Raw genomic sequence first — 21,312 nt, 5'->3', positions numbered from 1 at the left:
GATTTCACCGTGGAACATCGCCCTGGTACGGACCACGCCAACGCCGATGGCCTCTCCAGATTTTTCCGCCTCAGCGAAGAGAACCCCCAAGATGATGGGTAGTTCTCTCTGGCTTTCAGCTCTGGGGGACGCGTGTTAGACCCGGCCCTCGTAACATAGTCAGACCTGACCCCTGCACCTCACACCAGCCCCGAGCCCCTGGCCTAGCCGATCCTTCCCACCAGAACACACGCACCCGACCCGGACTTCCCCCGTCCATAGGCCTTCCTCCTTCGGCCACCCCGGGCCCGCGTGCCCACTGCATGCACCAAGATGGCCGCCCGGCCCCAGCGCGACCCTAGCCTACAGGCGCCACTCCGGCTGGAGGACATCGTGCTCCCCTTGGGATGAGAGAGGGAGGAGCAGTTTCCATCACACCTCTGGGCTTCCCTGGGACGGTGGGTTTCGATCGACCTGCCGGCCTCCCTGAGGGCTGGCTCCACGCCTGCTGGGTGTCTGGGGCTCCTCCCGACCCGGCCCTGAAAGGATCAAAGGACAATGGCAGGAAACCCCCAACAAGCGACCCCTAGGTGACAAGACCCCTGCCTGCACAGACTCCGGACATCAAAGAGGAGTCGCCCTATAACAAGGGGTGCTCTGGGACTGTCCGGCAGATTCGCCTTGGAAACACCTGAGCCCTGCTGAGTGACTCGCGGCTCCCTGAAAGATCGTAAGACCTCCGAACTTGTGCTTGAGCCCTACTGAGTGACTCGCGGCTCCCTGAAGATCGTAAGACCTCCGAACTTGTGCTTGAGCCCTGCTGAGTGACTCGCGGCTCCCTGAAGATCGTAAGACCTCCGAACTTGTGCTTGAGCCCTGCTGAGTGACTCGCGGCTCCCTGAAGATCGTAAGACCTCCAAACTTGTACTCGAGCCTGCTGAGTATCTCGCAGCGCCCACAGACTCCCTTGGTCCCGCCGGACCCCACGACGACAAGCGTATCCCCCAGCTCGAGGATTGTGAGCTGTGCGCCGGATACGCTCCTGCATTTGATCCATTCCCCCCAAAGACTGTCCCGCTACCTCCTAACCCCCCTCCAAGACTTTGTGAGCCCGCGCTCTACTTGTATATATATTGCCTTGCTGATCATAAAGATCTTACCACTCCGATCTGATAAAGATTTGCTCTTAAGAACTCTCGGTGTGGTGTCTCTTTGTCGTGTGGTGCCGAGTGTACGATCCTAGATACGAGATTCCTCCCCTGAGGAGTCTCCCGCAAGTGCCAGGCTACGATACCTCGAGGGTTGGTCTCAGGACAGTCAGGGCCCCCTCCGGGCCCCTCTGAGGTCGCCTTCTAACAAGTTCTCTTTCGAGGTACTGTTGAAAATTGTCTCTGCTAAATTGGTGCCAACACTATTATAGGGTTCAGAGGCTTACCCGGGAAAATTGTGATCCTTTTTGAACAGGCAGGGCGCAAAGGGCAGTGTTCAGGTTTTTATGCCAACTGCCATGTAACACCTTGCCAGCACAAATTATGCTGGAATTCACACTACAGGATTAAATGTTTGTACAAATGGGCAGCATAATAAAATACCTGCACTCTATATTATCTGCTGTGCAAGGAATAGAGAACATCTCATTTGGCTTGAAGTCGCATGTTTCGACAGCACAAAACATACAAACATCTGGTCGCAAGCCCTAGACGTAGCCCTGGTTCAGACTCGTTCAAGGGAGCTATGGCACTTAAAATGACATCATGTACAGTTCAAAACACACCTGTTGAATTAAAATGTAAAAACTTTATCATGGAAATCGGAGCATAAGAGCATTTGCTGAAAGAAAACACGCTCACCTGGACCTTGGTAGTTATGACAGAAAAGGACCGCAAACCTATATTAACAAACTATTCTCCACCTACCAGAAGAAGAATTCTGCAGCTTTGGATGGGAACATTTGCATCTATAGATCCGTCTCTACCTTGGGTGGGCAAATCAGATTCAACAATATGTCGGCTGTGTAACCTATCTCAGGAGGCAATAACGCATCTGCTCTGTATATGTCCCAAACTCTCGGTTGAGCGCAGAAGATTCCTCAGGCTCCTATGGATCAAGGAGAGGACAGGGCCATTACCATCTGCCGTTAGTTTTCTATTGAAGAATGAGCAGCCGCAAGTGATCACAGAACTGGTAAAAATGTTTTAGGATGCGTGGAGAAGCATCTAAAAATAAACTCTGAATCCCAAAACGAGGAAGTGGAGGATTTCTGAATATTCGCACTTTTAATCAATTAATCTCTAATGCTTTGACAGTATTGCTTTTCTTTTAACCAAAGGAATTTTTATTGAGTTATCAACCTTAAATTGAAATGTACTTCACTCGTTTTTACTAGTGTGTATAGATGAGGAATTATGAAGACCATTGAAATATTGTGATAATAACCATTAAGTTAAGTTTTTTAAAATAATTTTAGGCACTTTGATAGACTTTATTGTCTAAATAAAGTATTTGTTTAATTGAATTGAGTTAGACTCCTGAACAAATCCATTCAGATTTACTTTACTGAATCTTTCTTTGTGCATTTTAGAGGCTTTATGTGCTGACACATTCTGTTCTACTTCCCCCATTTTTGAAGCTTCTTTGTTTAGCATAGTAGGGAAAGTTCCTTCAGGGGAAACTGAACCTTTTTTCTTTTTAACCCCTTTGCTGCGGCGCGAATTCCGCCGCAGCGCTGGGGGGGTTTGGGGTGAGCGCGGCGCCGCCATGCTCATGACGGAACCACGCCGTCATGAGTCACGGGCGAGCTGTGCTCATGACGGCGTGGTTCCGTCATGACTCCACCCACTTGCGCTGATCGCCCGCACAGGTGGGGAAATAGCGCCGCGTGGGCGGAGCGGCCGCCAACGGCCGCAGCATGACGGAACCACTCCGTCATGAGCACACGGCGCCCGTGGCTCATGACTAGGGGTGGGCGGAATTTGTGAAATCCACTTTCGCAAATTATCGCGAAAATGTTTAAAATTATCGCAAACAAGCGGAAATATCGCGAAGATGCAGAAGTTTTTTTCCTGCATGTTCACGAGATTTTCTGCATGGTTGCGTGTCGCCAACTTACCCATCTGGTTGCTCGCCGGCGCGGCCATCTTGTTTTGAGTTGTCTCGCGGTGCATGATCGCGAGAAGAAAGACGTGATCGCGCGACGCATGACGTCACTGCGGGCGCGAAATGTCACAAGACAGCGCAAATGGCTAAAAACAATACAACATCTCATGGAGAACGCGACCGGATCAAGAAAACTTGTCGGCGAACGCAGGGATTTAGGTAAGGCGATCGCGCGCGCGCGAGAATGTATTATTTTACAGCGCGAGCAAGAAACAAATTATCGCCAAGCCGCGGAAAGCGGAAATTTTGAAATTTTCGCGCTCTACACGGAACGCGAAAATGTCGAATTATCGCAATTTCCGCGAACGGAACGAAATTTTAGCCCAGGCCTACTCATGACGGAGTTGTTCCGTCATGAGCATGCAAGGGGCTAATGGATTTTTTTTTTCATCTTATACAACAAGCATAAACATTATACCACCAATTATGATACATAATGTTGCATATCACATGTGCCGTACTATGACATAATTGTAAATTCAAGTAGACACAGCTAGTTTATCAATTTCTGGAATATTGTAGCACCCCAACCCACTAGGACTCAGCTGGGAAGGGGAAACTAGAACTTGCTCAGTTAGCGTGTGGTTTTGTTTTTTTGAATCACTTTGAATTAAACTGGACAAAAATACCTTTATACGAGAAACATTGACTAATTTAAATGAATTTGTAACTTTGCCAATCTTCTAATAAAAAACTTTCATGGTTTGCAATCCTACTATTCTCTTTCATCCTTGTGGGGCCTATTGTACTTCAGTGTCATTGATGTATTGTTTAAGTGTTGAACCTCAGCACTGGACTGAATCTGTGCAGCTTGACCTGAGATTGCAACAACGATCTGCACGATGCAAATCCCAACCCCGCTGCAATACCTTCGAAGCTTGCCTCCCATGTCTAGATTAAAAAATACCAAGAATGCCTGTTCCACCACCCTACACCTCCTTTCTCTTTATCTCATTCTCTCATGTTCATGCTCTTCGCTTCTTAACTAGTTTTACCTACTTTTCACTGTTTTCCAGTTGTTATATTTGTCTTTCTCCCTTTCCGGTCCTTTTCCTTCTTGCTTTGGGTTAAATCGGTTACCACTAAAATACCCGAATTCTGCAAGTAATTTACTTTCATCTCTATTGTCTGCATTCAGATTACACCTCACTCTGTGCTAGACGTGCAAAGTACAGGGGATCTTGCATCACCGCCAACGTTCCACTTTGGTACTCAGCCGCGCGCCGCGTGCTCACTCTCACCTCCTGTTTTTTTCATTTCCTGTTCGAATCCGACATTGTAATGCGTCATACGGTATGCTGCTGAGTTCTAACAGTACACACGTTTAATGGTTTATAGGTCTGAGGTAGGAATGAATCTCTGCAAAAGTGTTCAGCGTCGTTGATACTTTGAAGGGTCTGGGGCTGTGAAATATTAAGGGTGAGCTGCTGGTTGAATCGGAAGGCAGCATTGCTCTGCAACACATTTAAGCAGCTATAAAATAACCTATTTCGGCGAAGACAACACTAAATTATCAGAAGGAGGTACAGTGCCTCGCACGCTTGAAAGCTTCACGCATTTCAAGCTTGAATTACTGTTCAAGTCTTCTTAAAATAACAGTGAATTTACATGTATATTATGGAGCAACTATTTTACAGATTAAATGATTGCACGTCGATCCCCCAAGAAGTAAATAAGACCCACATACTGGAAAATTTGTGAATGAAGCTTTGACAAAAACAAAGGATTACCTTAAAAAATGGTATATGCTGTCTTGGCTTGCTTTGAAAGGTTTAATGTGATGTAGAACTAAAAGAGAGCTTTCACAGTTTTTGGAAGGATATTCCTAATTTATTAGCTCGTGAGGAGATTTGATTAAGCCCCGAAGAAGCAGCAGTTCACTATAAATTACAAAATACAGGTTAACTGTACAACATCCACGAAATCAATTATTGCACTTGAAATGAATGGAAAGTGACTTTATTGAAATGTGAAATTGTTTGGCTGTACCGCATCAATAACTTTTAAACAAGATACATTGAATTGTGGAAGTAATGTTATGTATGTAAAGATACTAACTTACAAGGACTAATTCAATTATTATTATTGTATTGATATGTTCAAGAAATGCATTTGTTTGGTCTTTAATTCATAAAGGTATTATTAAGATGTACTTTTTGGGATTCTGCACCAATTTGTAACATTTATTGTTACAGTTGTTTCATGAAATTCTGTCACTAAGGTTGTTTTTCTTGTCTTTCTAGGGTTTTGTCAACACTGTGGGTTCAGTCAAGCAGGGCCGTTTTTGCTCAAAAGCCCTTGGTTGATTAGATTGGCATGAAGTGAATTCAAGGCTGTGAAGGCTGGGTATTCAGCAGTTCAACATTCAATAACTCTGGCTGCAGGCTTTGGAGCACAACTTTGGGCACCAGTACTTATTCTGTTACAAATTAGGCACTGGGTGAGGGTCCGGACAGACGTTTTAAGGCATGGGCAAAGTGAGCAATTGCCCAGGCCTACACCTACTAGGGCCCCCCTTGGAAAGTGATGTATATATATCCTGTTTATCTAAACCTCTCTGCCTCTCTGCCTACCTCTAACTCTGATTTCATTACAAGACCGGAGGCTACCATTATGCATATCACTTTTAATGCGTCTCCAAGCAGCCGCATACGTCATAGAACAAGTGTTCCAAATAGAACGTTAACAACAACAAAGGGCATGAGACCACAACATCAAGCCTCTTTTAAATGCGGCTCCAGGCAGATAAGTTCACTTCCTTATTTCTCTTACTTTCATGTACCTTTATTAACTTATTTGACTTCTCCTTATTTCTTTTAGAAATGTAATATTGCCCATGTGTCCTCTTATCTCCCTTTACCTCGCTGTTCTCGTTTTATCTTTAAATACTTAGAGCTTACGATTTAGTGGCTTTCTCCCCCGCTCTCCACCTCACAACCGGACCTTTCACGGTGCTCCCCCTCCTTTGATCGACTGTGCTTCCCTTGCCCCCAAGCACCGTCCCGGATATATTTTACTCAGAAACGCTTCTTCCCACAATCTTTTGAGGAATGAACACTGGCAACGTACCGCTAGCGTCGCGGCGTTGCCAGGGACCATTCCTCGATATTGCCTTTTGCATACACAAGGCCTACGATGCCTTCGCTCCTACGCACTACCAGTATTTACCTAGCAACCACCGCTACAGCAGCCTCCGGTGATCGCGCTCAAGCGCACTTTCGATCCCCGGAGGCTAGCACCAGCTGACAGTTGAGAAACGCTCCTCATCGGAAAAATAACTATATATCCAGCAAAATATTAATTTTTAAGAGGAATTTCCAGCAAATACTAACTTTAAGCCTATCCAGCTTTAATCTAGTAAGAAATATTCTTTATATCTCCAAACCTTTATAATATAAAAAAAACAAAAAAAGGAGAGAGAACATTTTATTTAAACCTCATATTTATTATAAAAAAAAAAACAAAGGAGAGAGAGAACATCTTATTTAAACCTCATATCATAAAAAAAAAGGTGAACCTTTTATTACCTTTAATTTTACTCATTTAACATGTCCGACTTTGATTCAGACGAAGCAGAGGCTAGCTTAGCTACCCCTAACATAAATAATGAGGCTTTTAAAAACATCATCCACGAGGAAATGAGATCGTGTATGTTGGAAACTCTTTCCAAAGTGATGACTTCTAAAAGATCCCTCCTTTGTGAAGAGGACGATATTACTCAAGATCAACATACACTCAAAGAAGATCTCTCTCATACAAGGGGAAAGAGACTTAAAAAAAGCAATAATTTAGATTTTATCCCCAAGAGCACTGAAGGGCCTAGTACCTCATCTTACATGGGAGGTCACCGCACCTCAAATACCTTGGGTGTCCCTAGCGGCACAACACATAAAGGTGTCCTTAGCGGCACAACGCATAAAGGTGTCCTCAGCGGCACCAAATATCTGGGTGCCCCTGCGGCACAAAATATCGTAGTGCTCAGAATGACGACCTCGATGAAAATGATGATGATTTTGATAATGACGACGCCTCTAATTCCCCCGATGAATATATTTTAGATCTCGACGAAGATGATCTTGAATTTAACTCTCTCGATGAGGATCTCTCTCGCTCTTCTAAAGATAACATCCTAGACCCTTTAGGGCAAGAAATGTTCTCTCCCCTTAATATTAAACATCCAAGGCGCTCAGAATGGATCCCGCTGGACCACGTGAGCAAATTTATCAATAAATGGCTAAGAAACCCTCTAGACAGAGATTCTAGAAACCTTTTGAGAGCTGAATGCTCCAGACCTTTAATTGGAGATAAAACTTGTCAAACTGCGAACCTTGACCCAGAGCTCATTAAGTACCTCTTCAAACTAGGAAGAGATCTGAGAAAAGGGATGGAGAGATCCCTTAAAGGATGTCAAGATAGAGTCCTAGATATCCTAGGCCCCCTAGCAAGAATCATCGACATCACTGAAGATAGCCACATTAATGGAACCCCACTAAACACTGAAATTATTAGGGGACTTAGCCAGAGAGCTCTCGTCCTCTTAGGCAACGCTAATGCCAGCCTCAAATCAGAGAAGAGAAGAGTAGTCCTCACAAAAATCAGCCCCAAATTAAGCGACTTAGCCGACAAAGAACCTTCCATCAACCCCAAGGGCTTGCTCTTTGGCGAAGACTCAAACTTTTCTTCAACAATTGGAAACTATTAACACTAGACCCATGTGTCTTAAATACTGTGAGAGCGTTTATGATAGACTTTGCCCAAACTCCTTACCAATCTTCTTTCCCAAGAGAAATGATCCTTACCTTAGATCAGGAAAAGATAATAGGGGAGGAAATCTCCTCCATGCTTCAGAAGGGCGCTATAGCAGAAGTCCCTCTAGAGACGTTAAAATTTATAAGCACCCTCTTTCTTGTCAAAAAAAAAGAGAAAGGTTGGAGACCCGTCATAAATCTAAGGGATCTCAACAAATTCCTCGTTTTCAGACACTTCAAAATGGAGGGAATTCACCTCCTCAGAGACTTACTCCTAGAGGGAGACTGGCTCGTAAAATTAGATCTGAAGGACGCTTACTTTATGATCCCCATGGCCAAAGCTCACCAACCCTTCCTTCAATTCTTATGGAAAAACCATCTCTTCCAATTCAAAGTCCTTCCCTTCGGGCTCTCCTCAGCCCCTTGGTGTTTCACCAAGGTAATGAGATCAATCGCCTCGTCCCTAAGAGGAAAAGGTATGATATTATATCTAGACGATATCCTCATCCTCTCTCAAGATCACTCTCAAATCCTTCAAGACCTGAAAACCGTGATGGACCTATTAGAAAACCTGTGTTTCATCATAAACAAAGAAAAGTGAATCCTTTCTCCCTCAAGAAAACTGGAATTCTTGGGTTTTACCGTAGATACTATAAAATGCCTCCTTCTGCTCCCACCAAAGAAAATATCAAAATTAAAGAAAGAAATAAGACATATTATAAAACTTCAAAATTTCCCCTTGAGGGAACTAGCCAGGTTACTAGGCCTCCTCTCCTCCTCCATACAAGCCATCTTTCCAGGCCCCTTAAATTATCGTGCCCTTCAGAGAGTGAAAGCCAGAGCCCTTCAATCGGGCCTCTGGTACGGGGACCTGATCTCACTAGATCAGGAAGCAAGACTAGAACTGAACTGGTGGTTAGACAACCTGGAGGCATGAAATGGCAAAGCAATTTTTGGATCAGCTCCAGAATTTGTTTTAGAATCAGATGCCAGCCTTAATGGCTGGGGTGATTGCTTCCAAGGCCAGAACACTGGCAGACTCTGGTCTCTGGAAGAATCCTCACATCATGTAAATTTCTTAGAATTGACGGCGGGGCTCTATGCACTGATGAGCTTCAAACAATCCATTCAGGGCAGATCCATTATTCTAAAGATGGACAATATCGCCGCAGTTGCCTACATAAATCACCTAGGCGGAACAAAATCCACAGACCTGTCGAACCTAGCCAAGAAACTTTGGATGTTCTGTTTGGAACAAAAAATATCTCTAAAAGCCGAATATCTCCCAGGAAAAACAAATGTATGCACAGATTGGAACTCAAGATTCCTCTTAGATTACAGTGACTGGAAACTCAACGTCTCTGTATTCAATTCCCTCAACATTCTATGGGGTCCCCTGGAAATAGACCTTTTTGCCAGCAGGCTTACCTTCCAAATCGAGAATTACTACAGCTGGATGCCAGACCCGGGTGCTCTGGCAGTGAATGCCTTCCTCCAACCTTGGCAAGGCAGCAACGGTTACGCTTTTCCCCCCTTCTCAATGATTCAGAGGGTCCTTCAGAAAGTCAGACATCATCTATGCTCGATTGTCCTTATCACTCCATTTTGGCCTTCTCAGGCTTGGTTTCCAACTGCCTTGGAAATGAGTTACGACCTCCCATTCCTAATTCCCTCCCCTAGCGGATCTTCTTACAGACATAGACGGTCATCTTCACCCCATGGTTCAATCAGGGAAACTGAATCTTCTTGCCTGGAAAGTATCAGGAGATCCAATGATCTCTCAAGACTTCCGTCAACAGCTTCAACTCTCCTCGGAGAGTCTTGGGCTCCCGGCACACACTACCGGTATAAAATCATTTGGAAATCATGGGTTCGTTGGTGCTTGGAAAGGAATCTGGATTCCGTTGAAGCACCTATCGTTGACATAATCAATTTTCTAGTAGAACAATTCGAACGAGGCCTTAGTTATAGATCGATCAACTGTTATAGATCTGCCATCTCCGCTGGTCATTCCCTCGTTAATGGTAAGACAATCAGCAAAAATCCTATTATTTGTAGAGTCCTCAAAAGCATCAGTCTCAGAAGACCACCAAGACCCAGATATCAATCCCTTTGGGATGTTAATTTAATTCTTGACCTTTTCACAAATTGGCCTATTAATAGCCTTCTAAACAATAAAAACCTTTCTATCAAACTCGCTACCTTACTCTGCTTAATTTCCTGTCGTAGAGTCACTGATGTTAAAGCTCTTGAAATATCGAATAGATCTTACAACATTCCTGTCCTAAACTCTGCGTAGTTGATTGTATGAAAGAATATGATTCTAGAATGAACTCTCTTCGTCCTTCTAATGTGACTCAATTACTCATCTCCTTTGTTAAACCTCACAAAGCTATCTCTTCTAGTTCTATTTCTAGGTGGGTTAAAATTGTTATGAACCTTGCAGGTATTGATCTTAATATTTTTAAAGCTCACTCTATCACAGGTGCAATGGCCAGTAAGTCTTTCTGGTCTGGAGGCAAGTTGGACGATATCCTTAAAGCTGCTGACTGGTCGAATGCTAGAACATTTGCTCAGCATTATTGCAAACCAATTCCTCATATGTCCGACGTAGTCTTACAAAGCTACCAACATGCATAATGGTAGCCTCCGGTCTTGTAATGAAATTGCGATTCTCCTATTAACATGACCAGAGAATCTGGATTTCATTAATGACACGGAGGCTAACATTATCCCTCCCTCCTCTTTCCCACTAAATTTCTTACTCTTCAGTACAACTTATTTATTATTTATGAATTGAGATATTATTTACATTGATTGTCCTGATATCAGCTTTATGCCTTTTCGCTTTTATGCTTGTCTTAATCTCTTTGATTGCTCCCATATTTTTTCTCTTATTTTGTCAATATCTACTCACATGACTTTCTATTTTTTGCAGACAAACTCTCATGACTTCAGGACTTGGACTTCAACTTCTTCCCCTTCTTCGTCCTCAGTATCCTGCTTCCCTGATGTTTTATCAAGATGGTTGCATCTCTTCACTCCTTAAAGTTCAAAGGATTTTAAACGAACTTATCCTGTTTTCGCGATTTAAAAGAGGCTGGATGTTGTGGTCTCATGCCCTTTGTTGTTGTTAACGTTCTATTTGGAACACTTGTTCTATGACGTATGCGGCTGCTTGGAGACGCATTAAAAGTGATATGCATAATGTTAGCCTCCGTGTCTTTAATGAAATCCAGATTCTCTGGTCATGTTAATAGGAGAATCGCAATTCTCTCTCTAGCCTTTGTATTTTAAGGATTTTTGTGGCCCTGAGCAAGACTTAATGTAACAGTTTTTTTGTGGCACGTAGCAGATAAATTAGCATTGTTTGGCATCCTTAGGGCTTGAATTAACAGAGAATTGGTAAGAAGTTTCAAACTTTTTCCATACAGGGGGCTCCCCAGGTGCCCCAAAATCCTTAGGTTGAGACGGCATCTGCAATATGAAATAAGGAAAACTGAGCCAAGACACTTTTACTGTAACAGTGCACTTTACAAATCCTATTATTTACACTATTGTTATACCATAAAATTGTATATATTATACCTTAATAGTTTTAGCAAAATATTGAGGACCAAACATCAGATATGTATGTATAGATTTCCTATACCTAATGCCACACATAGGAACCAGGACAATTCATATTTCTTCAAGGTATGGAGATGTGAAGTGTGCACGTTTTTATATAGCACACGTTCACTGTCTGATTTCCTGGCACTTAGTATAAGAACATAACCTACTGCTCAAAGTCTCATTCATATACTTATGTAATGAGCCATGTTTTAGAAGTATTCTAAATTGAGAATGGAAGGGGATACTCTGATATTAAGGGTTAAAGAGTTCCAGAGCCGGGGGGGCAATACAGAGAATCTGGAGCCTCCTAATCTCTCTTTTTTCCTAAAAAGGGGAATAGCCAGAAGACTGAGATGTGACAACCTCAAATCATGGGACGATGTGTACTTTTGAATTCTGGAGCAGATGAACTCAGGTCTGTTTCTATAAAGGGTTTTAAAAATAATGCATCCTGCTGAAAAGCCAAGCGCTGTTTCACCGGCAGCCAATGAAGTTCCCTCGGTAGGGCGGTTGATGCGACACCTCCTCGCCTGTCGTTAAATTAGCCTGGCTGCTTGGTTTTTTACCAGTTGCAATCTCTTGATCTGATATTCTAGGAGGACAAGGTATAGTGAGTTTGCAAAATCTAGCCATGAAATGACTAATGCGAGAACTACCTGAATAAGGGCTTAGTGGGTGAGAAGTCTACCAATTTTTCTGATCTTCCATAGTTGAAAAAAACAAGATGAAACTACTGCCCCTACTTCAGGCGTGATAAAAAGATTTTATCAACAAGGACTCCAAGGCTCTCTACTGAGTTCTTTGGCTGGGGTGTGGGGTACCCATTTCAGCTGGCTAGCTGGAAGTTAAGAATACTAAATCTATACCTTTTTAAAGCACTTACCTTTTAGCATTTTGGTCCTCAACATTTTAACTATGATATCATGAGAGCACTCTATATTTCAGACTACAAGCAAAACCAGTAGTTTTCCTTTTTTATTTTTTTAGCATTTTAAAATGTTATTTTATTTCTAAAAGATGAAGCGATATGCTAACCTCTAGACTTTTTGTTGGGAGTGTGGAGGCAAGATGGCGGCTGGTCTCTCAGCCGAGTGAGCACTCGTAGCCTGACCTCCCTGATCCCCCCCGATGTGAGACGCCGGATCGGCATTGGACTATGGAAAAAAAAAACTACTAGCTAGCTGCTAACTGCTATGAGACACCAATTGCTATCGGGAATGCTGTGGGACTTACTTCTGGCCAGATACTTTGTAGTGGGCTGGCCAAGATCGCTTCGCTTCCGAAGCTGTGGAGGAGTTTTCTGGCGGGTGTCTGTGGGACAAGGCAGGATTCTTTGCCGGTCCGGAATGCCGCCAAAGAGTGCAAGGGGTGGAAAGACCCGCTGTACAGGAGGAAGCGTCATACTGAGCAAGCCTCCGGAAAATGCCTCAAACAAACAACGACGTGGAGTGGCTGAAGATTGCAACAACAGCCCGGTCAATAACACCAATAGCGGGAAAAGAGTGACCCCCCTCGATCTTCACGGCAGCCAGGAAAGGCAAATACCCGACTTTGGAACAGGACACACCCGAGGAAGCTGCCGCATTAAGAGACTCTATTCATTCAAGCGTTATCAGCCATTAGATAACATCCCTCAGGGCGCTACGAAGGTGAATCGCGTTAGCGAAATGTAATTTTGTTAGTATGGTTCAATCAAAGAGATAAGTCAAGTCTTTTGTCGAAAATTGCAGGTATACTTTATTCCATTCATAAAGATAATTCAATTCATGTAGACTGCTGTCAACTAGGTTCTCTAAAGTCAGAATTCCTTTGCTTCTCCATCTGCTCATAATGCCTTCCAAAAAAATTACTGGCAATAAAGTTGTGGCATCCGTAGGGGTATAGTAATTAATCCCACCAATCTTCATATGTTGCCTGATCTGGAGACAGGCCTTATGGGCGGCCTGAAGCACCTCAAAACGTTTTTTTTTTATAATAGCTGGGTTCAAGGATTTTAAAGAAAGTTCTCTCTGCCATAGAGCCTAGTAACAACTGAAAAATATGAGGAGTATCCTCTGTATATTCCTCATTTGCCCCAACCAATAAAATTCCCACATATGGCAATAGGCAAGCCCAGTAATACAACTGGAAGTTAGGAACTGCCCAACCTCCTCGTTCATGCGGAAGGGTCATAAATTTCCATTCTCGATGAGGTTTGCTCTGTGCCCATAAAAAACAACTGCAGATAGACTGTAGTCTCTGAATCTGCTTTATTGAAATTTCAAGTGGGACTGCCCTAAAAAAATAAAGAACTTCTGGCAAGATGTTCATTTTTAGAACATTACATCTTCCCAACATTGATAAAGGAACCCCCTATGTTTGAGATGTGGAGAGGAAGACTATTCGCTATATGCAAATTAGAAACCAACCTATATGCTATTAAAGGGGTACAGAAGCGTAGAATGGGCGCTAAAATTTGGGGGGGCTTTAATTGAATTTATGACGCCCGCAATATAAGATCACAAGTAGACCCCGCGGGCTCGGAAGGTTCTTAGCCTCCCTGGTGGTAAAAATCACATATCCCCTCGGTTAATGTGGTCAAAGGCTAGTTATAAGCCATTAGTTACTTTTTTTTTTTTTTAGCTGGTTCTTTTTGATACCTGCCTATCCGCATTTAGAACTTTAATTATTGTGTAAGGGGCTGATATTACAGATTATATAAATGTTATTGATCTTGTATATTCTTTTACTTGACTAATCTCTCGCTGGTGCTTTTTCAAAGTTTGTTATTTGTTGATGCTCTCTGTAAATGTATACTGGCTTAACTAATAAAATAAAATAAAAAAACAGTAGTTTTCCTTGTGTAGAAACATTTGTCTTACTGGGGTACTAATTCAAACATCACATTGAGAACTACATTTGAGAAATTTAGGCAGGTGCTTAACTAGGAGTATCACACTGTGATGCATTTTTTAAATATTTTACATTTGATCATTCGGGATCTTTATAAATTCTAACTAAATGCTGGATTGTGATGATTTTCAAGTCTTATACTTGTTATTGAAGAAGTAAACTTTGTTTTCCATTGTGTAGGTTTAACTCCTTCAGTGCCCATGACGAGATGGTCTCGTCATGGAGCGCGGTTGCGCTGTGCCCATGACGAGACTATCTCGTCATGAACCCCGCCCGCTAATGAAAGGGCCGGCACAGGGCGGGGAAAGGGCGGGGCACTGAAGGGGTTAAGCTGTAAGAAGAAAAGCTTCCTGTGAACTTAAAGAACTGGAAAGCCTGCCATTGTACTCATTATGTGAACTGTCTTTATCACACAGGGCATTGGACAGAATAAGGCAGTGTGCTCTGGTGTAGTCCATCTCTCAAGCCAATAATCTGGTGCCAAGTTACCATATGCTTTTGTGAGTGGCTCTGTTTATTGATGTTGGTGTCCCTTCCATTTGCACCCACACTTTCGAGTAGCTCAGTAAGTTAGAAGAAGGCATGACCTCTGTTCCCATGGCAAAGAACTGCTTACCAGATTTAGAGATCCTGTATAGCCTTCAGAGCAGCCACCGCTGTAACAGCAGCTATGAAGACAAACAATTTGGCTAATTGGTTGCTGTGCCTACTCAAAAAACCTTTTGGTTGATCAAGAATAAGCTCCCAAAGAGGATGTTTGGTCTTGAAAAACAAGAACAAAATTATAGGTATTGATGACTAGGGACGTTTTCCACTCCCCTCAGACTGTCCCATGCTTTGTGGATAGAGGGACTGTCGTTGCGACCTGGTGGCACAGTCATAGGTAGGTGACTGAACCAAGGGTATCCTTAAGATTCAGTGGCTGAGGCTTCACTTAGAGAAACCTAACAGTCTGACATCTCTAAATGGGTGTAGAGAACCAAAAGTATGGTGAGGCCAGTGACCTACCATTACAATTCACCCACTCATTATACTCTAAAAAACATGCCCTACACTAATACGCATAAAAAACTCTCCAAGTCGTTTCCATAAAGGAATCAAAATAAAGGCATCAAAATTAAAATAAACCCATTTCCATTTAAGAATGCACCTATTGTAACATGATCTTTGGCATTTTCTAGTATACAGAAACCTCCATGCTTGAAGAATCATGTTCAGCAAAAATCATTTTCAAAGTAGTTCTGATAACTTCATGACAATTCATTAGGAACAATGTTAACTGCATAAAAAGCAATATGTCATTTTCCACATCTAAATATTCTTTCTTATTCCACCATTACGTTTTCTCCTGGGTTTCAACTGACCAAAATACAACCGTTACATGACCAGCAGGCCTGCCACTGTACTCATTAATGCAATAGAGGAAGACATGCATGGTGTTAGTAGCAAAGTATAACATTCTGTAACTGTGACCGAAGGTATGCAATCATTCTTTAAAAAGGTGATAAAAAACAGAAGAATAACAGATACTCAATGTGACAAAGTGGGTTAATGAATGGGGCGGATTCACAATTAATAATGTCATTTTGCTTATTAGGTTCAGTAAAGGATTTGGTAATTAAAACCTAAACTAACCCCTGGTAGCTATGGCAGAGACAGGCTTAACCTAAGACAATGGGCCATATTCTCAAGGAGCTATCTCCGCTTTAACCGCATTTCATCGCAGCCAAAGTCGTGATAAATTTACCGCCCCATTCACAAGCCGGTGCAAACAGCCTTCAGCACCGCTTTTCCGGCGTTAGCATCCGCAACAAACATCGTCACGGATGACCCCGGCAACTGTCGCTAATGAGATGCAGAGTAGACGTTCCAGAGCAAAAAGCAGCGACAACATCACTCCGCAACATTCACAATGACCAGCCAGATCTGCGATAAGAACACAAAACAGGGGATAAGGTGCGTTAGCACCAGGATATCAACACCTGCTCAGACCTGGTGCACCAGACAAGGGAGCACAGCCCATAGCCACACATGAAGAACAACAGATGCCCCAAGCAACTGAACATGCAGCACGGACACTCAAGGGGGCCACAACACCCACCAACACCACACCCAGGCCCGCAACCCCCCCGATCCCCCATCAACCCGGTCAAAGAAACTGCACACCAACACTACTAATACCAAAACAAAATATTTTGCCTTATGTCACACAAGCAGGAAAATCAACATACATGCGTGGCCAGAAAATGGAGAATCAGTCATACAGCAATGCAATCACCAACACAAAATACCATTCAAACAAAAGCCAAAACAACCATTCAGATGAGTCCTAGCGGGTTCTCACTGGACAATCTGTAGGACACAGCCTGGAAAACAAAATCCAAGAGAAGAAGGTGTGAAATGCACCCAACAAAGAGAGGGAGAGAGCGAGGAAGAGAGACAGAGTGAGATTGCACACGCAGTGTAACGCCTATCGGGCACCTGCCTCCACATGCCACCAGGTGTGTGTGTATCGCCATCCATACACCATGAGCCCAAGGCCTTGTCCCAATCTCAGCGCCAAAGCCACATCACATTCCCAAAACGCAAGTAGTGGTCAGACAAACATTAGGGATGAAAGCTACTTTGTTCCAATGCTGAAGGTGGGAGGACACCTGCATCTCTGACCTTGGTCCAGAACACGGCTGGAAAACCCTGAGAGAGATGCCATGGCAGATGGGGACACACCACTCATTGCGCAAATAAACTATCCAACTTATCCACACCCCACACACAGATGCCCATGCCTGAGGTACCCCCGCATGGGATGCCCTTGACACTCACGGAAACAGCAACCCATTTTGCCCAACATTACACACACATTCAAATCAATGCTCAGAGCTGTGGCATATCCTCCACACAACTGACACAGTTCAGAAGAGTTCCAGTTCCACTAGATGCACCAACACAATGGCAGGCCATCCCGGGCACATGCACAACCCCCTGTCACGTGGAACAGTACCGTGCACGTATGCTGCATTTACTGGGCGCACTGCCACTGGCAGTGCTGCGGATCAGTTACCGGCTGAGCTGCCACCTTGCCTGCTTCACCTGCATCCAGCCCTGGTTCCTCTGCCGAACATGCACATTCGGGTGTCCCATGGATGTCTGCCTATCCAACACAACCATAGATGAATTGGACTATGACTTGTGTCTGCGCCCCCTGTTGGATCACGATCAGGAGTGTAATCGAGACAGCCGTGCATGGGATGCCTTGACATACTGCGTATGCATTGGCAGTTGTGCATGGGCGATTGCACAATTCTTCATGTGCAGTGGCCACATCGAGGTGCTCCCCTATTGGGCTGTGTTGCGGATTGGTGAAACGGCATGGGCTGAGCACACCTGCCCGGACCAGTTAATGGATTGGCTCACCCTGGTGTTCCTTGAACACGACAATGACGTGCTATTGGAGCACATTGCACATGCAGCTGCACGGGCATTCATGGACGAGTAACTACATTCCTGCAGCCACATCAGATTGTCCCGTACAGCACAGGTCCCAACAACTTGTAGCATTGTGGGGAATGCTCACATATCCCACCACAACAGAGGACATGTCTGCCTTCGTCAGGGGTCTATATGCATGTGCGTGGAACTATGCGTGTGTACACACACCTGTGCAAGGTGATGCAGGTCCATGGTCGGAGCAACACAGCATCGTTTGGCAACGTTACCAATTCGGGGACTCTGCTCGGGGGAGAGTACACACATGGCAATGGAGCACGACATGTGAACCAGTCGGACCCTTTCACCTGATCACTGTCAGCAGAGCAGAAAATTGGTGCACTTCGGTGGCAGAGCAGTATGCAGATCCCATGGGCAGTGAGTCGTGCCCCCTCACACGGGGCAATGGGCAGACGCCAAACAACACATGACTCATCCAGCAAGGCAAGGTGGGCTGAGACCGTTGCCATCTGTGATGATTGTTGTCCATTTTTGCATCACCATTTTCTGAACCTTGACATTTTCCCATGCTGCGTGTAAGTGTCTTAAGCATGTCCCTGCCTGTTGTGGCCGTTGCCTCGTCCGCACTGACACACACATGCCAATAAAGTCTATGCAACTCCACTGGTGTTTAACTGTGAGTGTTGATTAGATTGTCCACTCGTGTGCCACAATGAGCAACCTACACAGGGAGGAACTGACTGACGCATATGTCATGTCACGTCAAAGAGAAATTATAGAGTGCACGTTCACCGGGGGGTTTCATGGTGCTAGATTGGCAAGAGTCCGGTCCAGAGGAAGAGTTAGAAGGCCTGTCGGAAAAGCCAGGTCTTTAAAAGACTTCTGAAGGCGAGGAGAGTAGTGGAGAGACGGATTTCAGATGGGAGAGAGTTCCAAAACGGGGGGGGGCCAAGGTAGAGAACCTGACTCCACCGGTGCGTTTGAGTCTGAAAGAGGGAGTCAAGAGAAGATTTTTGCGAGCTGAGCGAAGATGACGGGTGGGGGCATATTTTTGGATCATGTTATTGACAAATTTCGGGTTAGAACCATTGAGTGATTTAAAAATGAGACATCCGATTTTGAAGGCACACCGCTGAGCGACTGGCAGCCAATGAAGTTGCTTCAGAATGGGGGTAATATGGTGATGCCTGGGTAAATGAGTGATTAAACGCGCTGCCTGATTTTGTATTAACTGTAACCATTTAGATAGATGAAGAGGGATGCCAAAGTTCAGGGAATTGGCGTAGTCAACATGTGACATGACCATAGCAATGACTACTTGGATGCGAGCGTCATGAGTAAGGTATTTACAAATCTTCTTTATTTTCCGGAGTTGGAAGAAGCAGGTGGATACTACGGAGCTAATCTGGGGCTTCAGAGTGAGGTCTTGACTGATAGTCACCCCCAGGCTTTTAGCCGAGCTGGAGGGCACGGGAGGCTGACCTAGTTCTACAGGCCAGAAGTGAGGTCCCCATGGGTTTTTGGCAATATCACCAGTTAGGATGAGTTCCGTTTTATCCGGATTAAGTTTCAGGTGGTTCTTGTTCATCCATTTGCTGATGAACAGCATGGTTGATTGAAAAGCGTGCATCGACTTGGGGGTATTGCTGATAGGAAAGATGAGTTGAAAATCATCGCCGTAGTTGAAGGTGCAAACTTTGCACTTCTTCAGGGCTCGGACAAGTCGATGAAGGTAGAGGTTAAATAACAAAGGGGAGAGAGAAGAGCCCTGGGGGACGCCACAAGAAATTTGAACGCCGAGGGCAGTGCGAACTGCCTGAGATCAATTTTCTAAAAGGTAGTTGATCCAGCTTAGGGCAGGGCCTGAGATTCCGGCTTGCCTGACACGGTCGACCATATGCAATGCGGGTGGCCCCCTATTGCAAGCTCCACCTCTGTGAGCCAGACATTTTTTTGGGATAGTTGCTGGCCGACCTGTGCACTTACGTGACTTCAGCAATGTGACTATGGTGTCCAAACTCAGACCATGTGGGTAAAAGTAATGAATTGTACCAGGACGTGTCCACACAGATGTGTGTGGGTAGGTATGCGACGTGAAGTTTGGTTGTCACATGTGACGTAGGACACCACTTTTGGCCTGCTACAGATTTGGTCATTCCTACACACAGCCCTATTCAATACATGGGCATGTGCCTACGTTGGGGGGTTTTGAGATTGTTGTTGATGTGCAATTGGAACACAGCTAGTACTCACCTTCACAGTCATCAAATTGGCCATGTGTCTCAGAGATACACATGCGCATAGATGTCATTTACCAGGGTGTACCTTCATGTGCAATCATTGTCCCTTCATCCAGCCATACTTCCATACGTGAGTGAACATAGTCATGACACATCTGTGTGATTTAGAATGTTTTATTCACATTCGGGTGATTGACAGAGCTGGAGCTGTACATGGCCATCCAAGCCCACATTACATGGAAGCCCAGTGGTGGGCCAACCAAAGTCCTTTGGGGATTGAAAAGTGATTAGGAAGAGGGGGAATGCAGTCCGCAGCAGGATTGCTGTGTAATTGTCCAGCAGTGAAGATATGGCAGTCCGTGTCGGGGTGAATGTCGCAGAGTGTTCCGGGGGTCAGTGGGAGGTATTGTCCCAGGGCATTACGCATAGGTTAGAACCAGGCAGCAACAGGCCATATGGTGGTGATGGATGCTACTGCCTCCTTCCTCACACAGTTATTACCATCCCCATCTTACTCCCCTGATACGGGTTCTGTGTCCAGTGTGTCAGGTGTGTGTGGCGGGGTAGTGGCTGCATCACTGTGTGCCACTGACACGTAAGACTGCGAAGGTGATGGGGCTGCATCACTGTGTGCCACTGACACCTCAGGGGTCGGAGCTGTGTGTGTCTATGTTCCAGCAGCAGTTATCTGTGACAGGCTCAGTGGCAGCAATGGCAGCAATGGCAAGATGATGAACTGCAGGCCATTGAAATTCCGAGCTACTACTCGCTGGTGTCCAGCCGTACTTTCAGCCTGCATCTCCTCCATGGTCTCCATTGACCTCCATATCTATGGCAATTCTGTGCTGTCATGGCTGGTGCCTGTCGGACCACACAGTTCTTGTATCCGATTAATGGCCCCAGAGAGGTCAGCCAAGGTCTGTGGTTCAGCATGGTGCGTACATATGGCATAGAGTTTGGCTGCCACGAACTCGAAACCCACACGCAGCTGTTCAGGCAACTCCACCTGGCAACTCCACACACGCTGTTGGAATTCAATGTATTGGTCGGGAGGTCCTGGGAGACAGCTATGGTGGTGTGTGTTTCCTGCTGTGTGGTCTGTGCAGGTGGTGGGGTTGCCTCGTGGCAGCTGGCCTGCCCTGCTCCTGGGGATGGGGTGGGGAGGCTGTCCATTATCCGATGGAGGGTGTCTTGACATACGTGCAGGTTGTCCTCTTCATCATCAATGGTGAGAG

This window comes from Triturus cristatus, chromosome 5_2 (assembly GCF_964204655.1).
Source record: "Triturus cristatus chromosome 5_2, aTriCri1.1, whole genome shotgun sequence".
In the NCBI taxonomy this organism is placed as follows: domain Eukaryota; kingdom Metazoa; phylum Chordata; class Amphibia; order Caudata; family Salamandridae; genus Triturus; species Triturus cristatus.
This window is presented reverse-complemented; position numbering follows the sequence as displayed.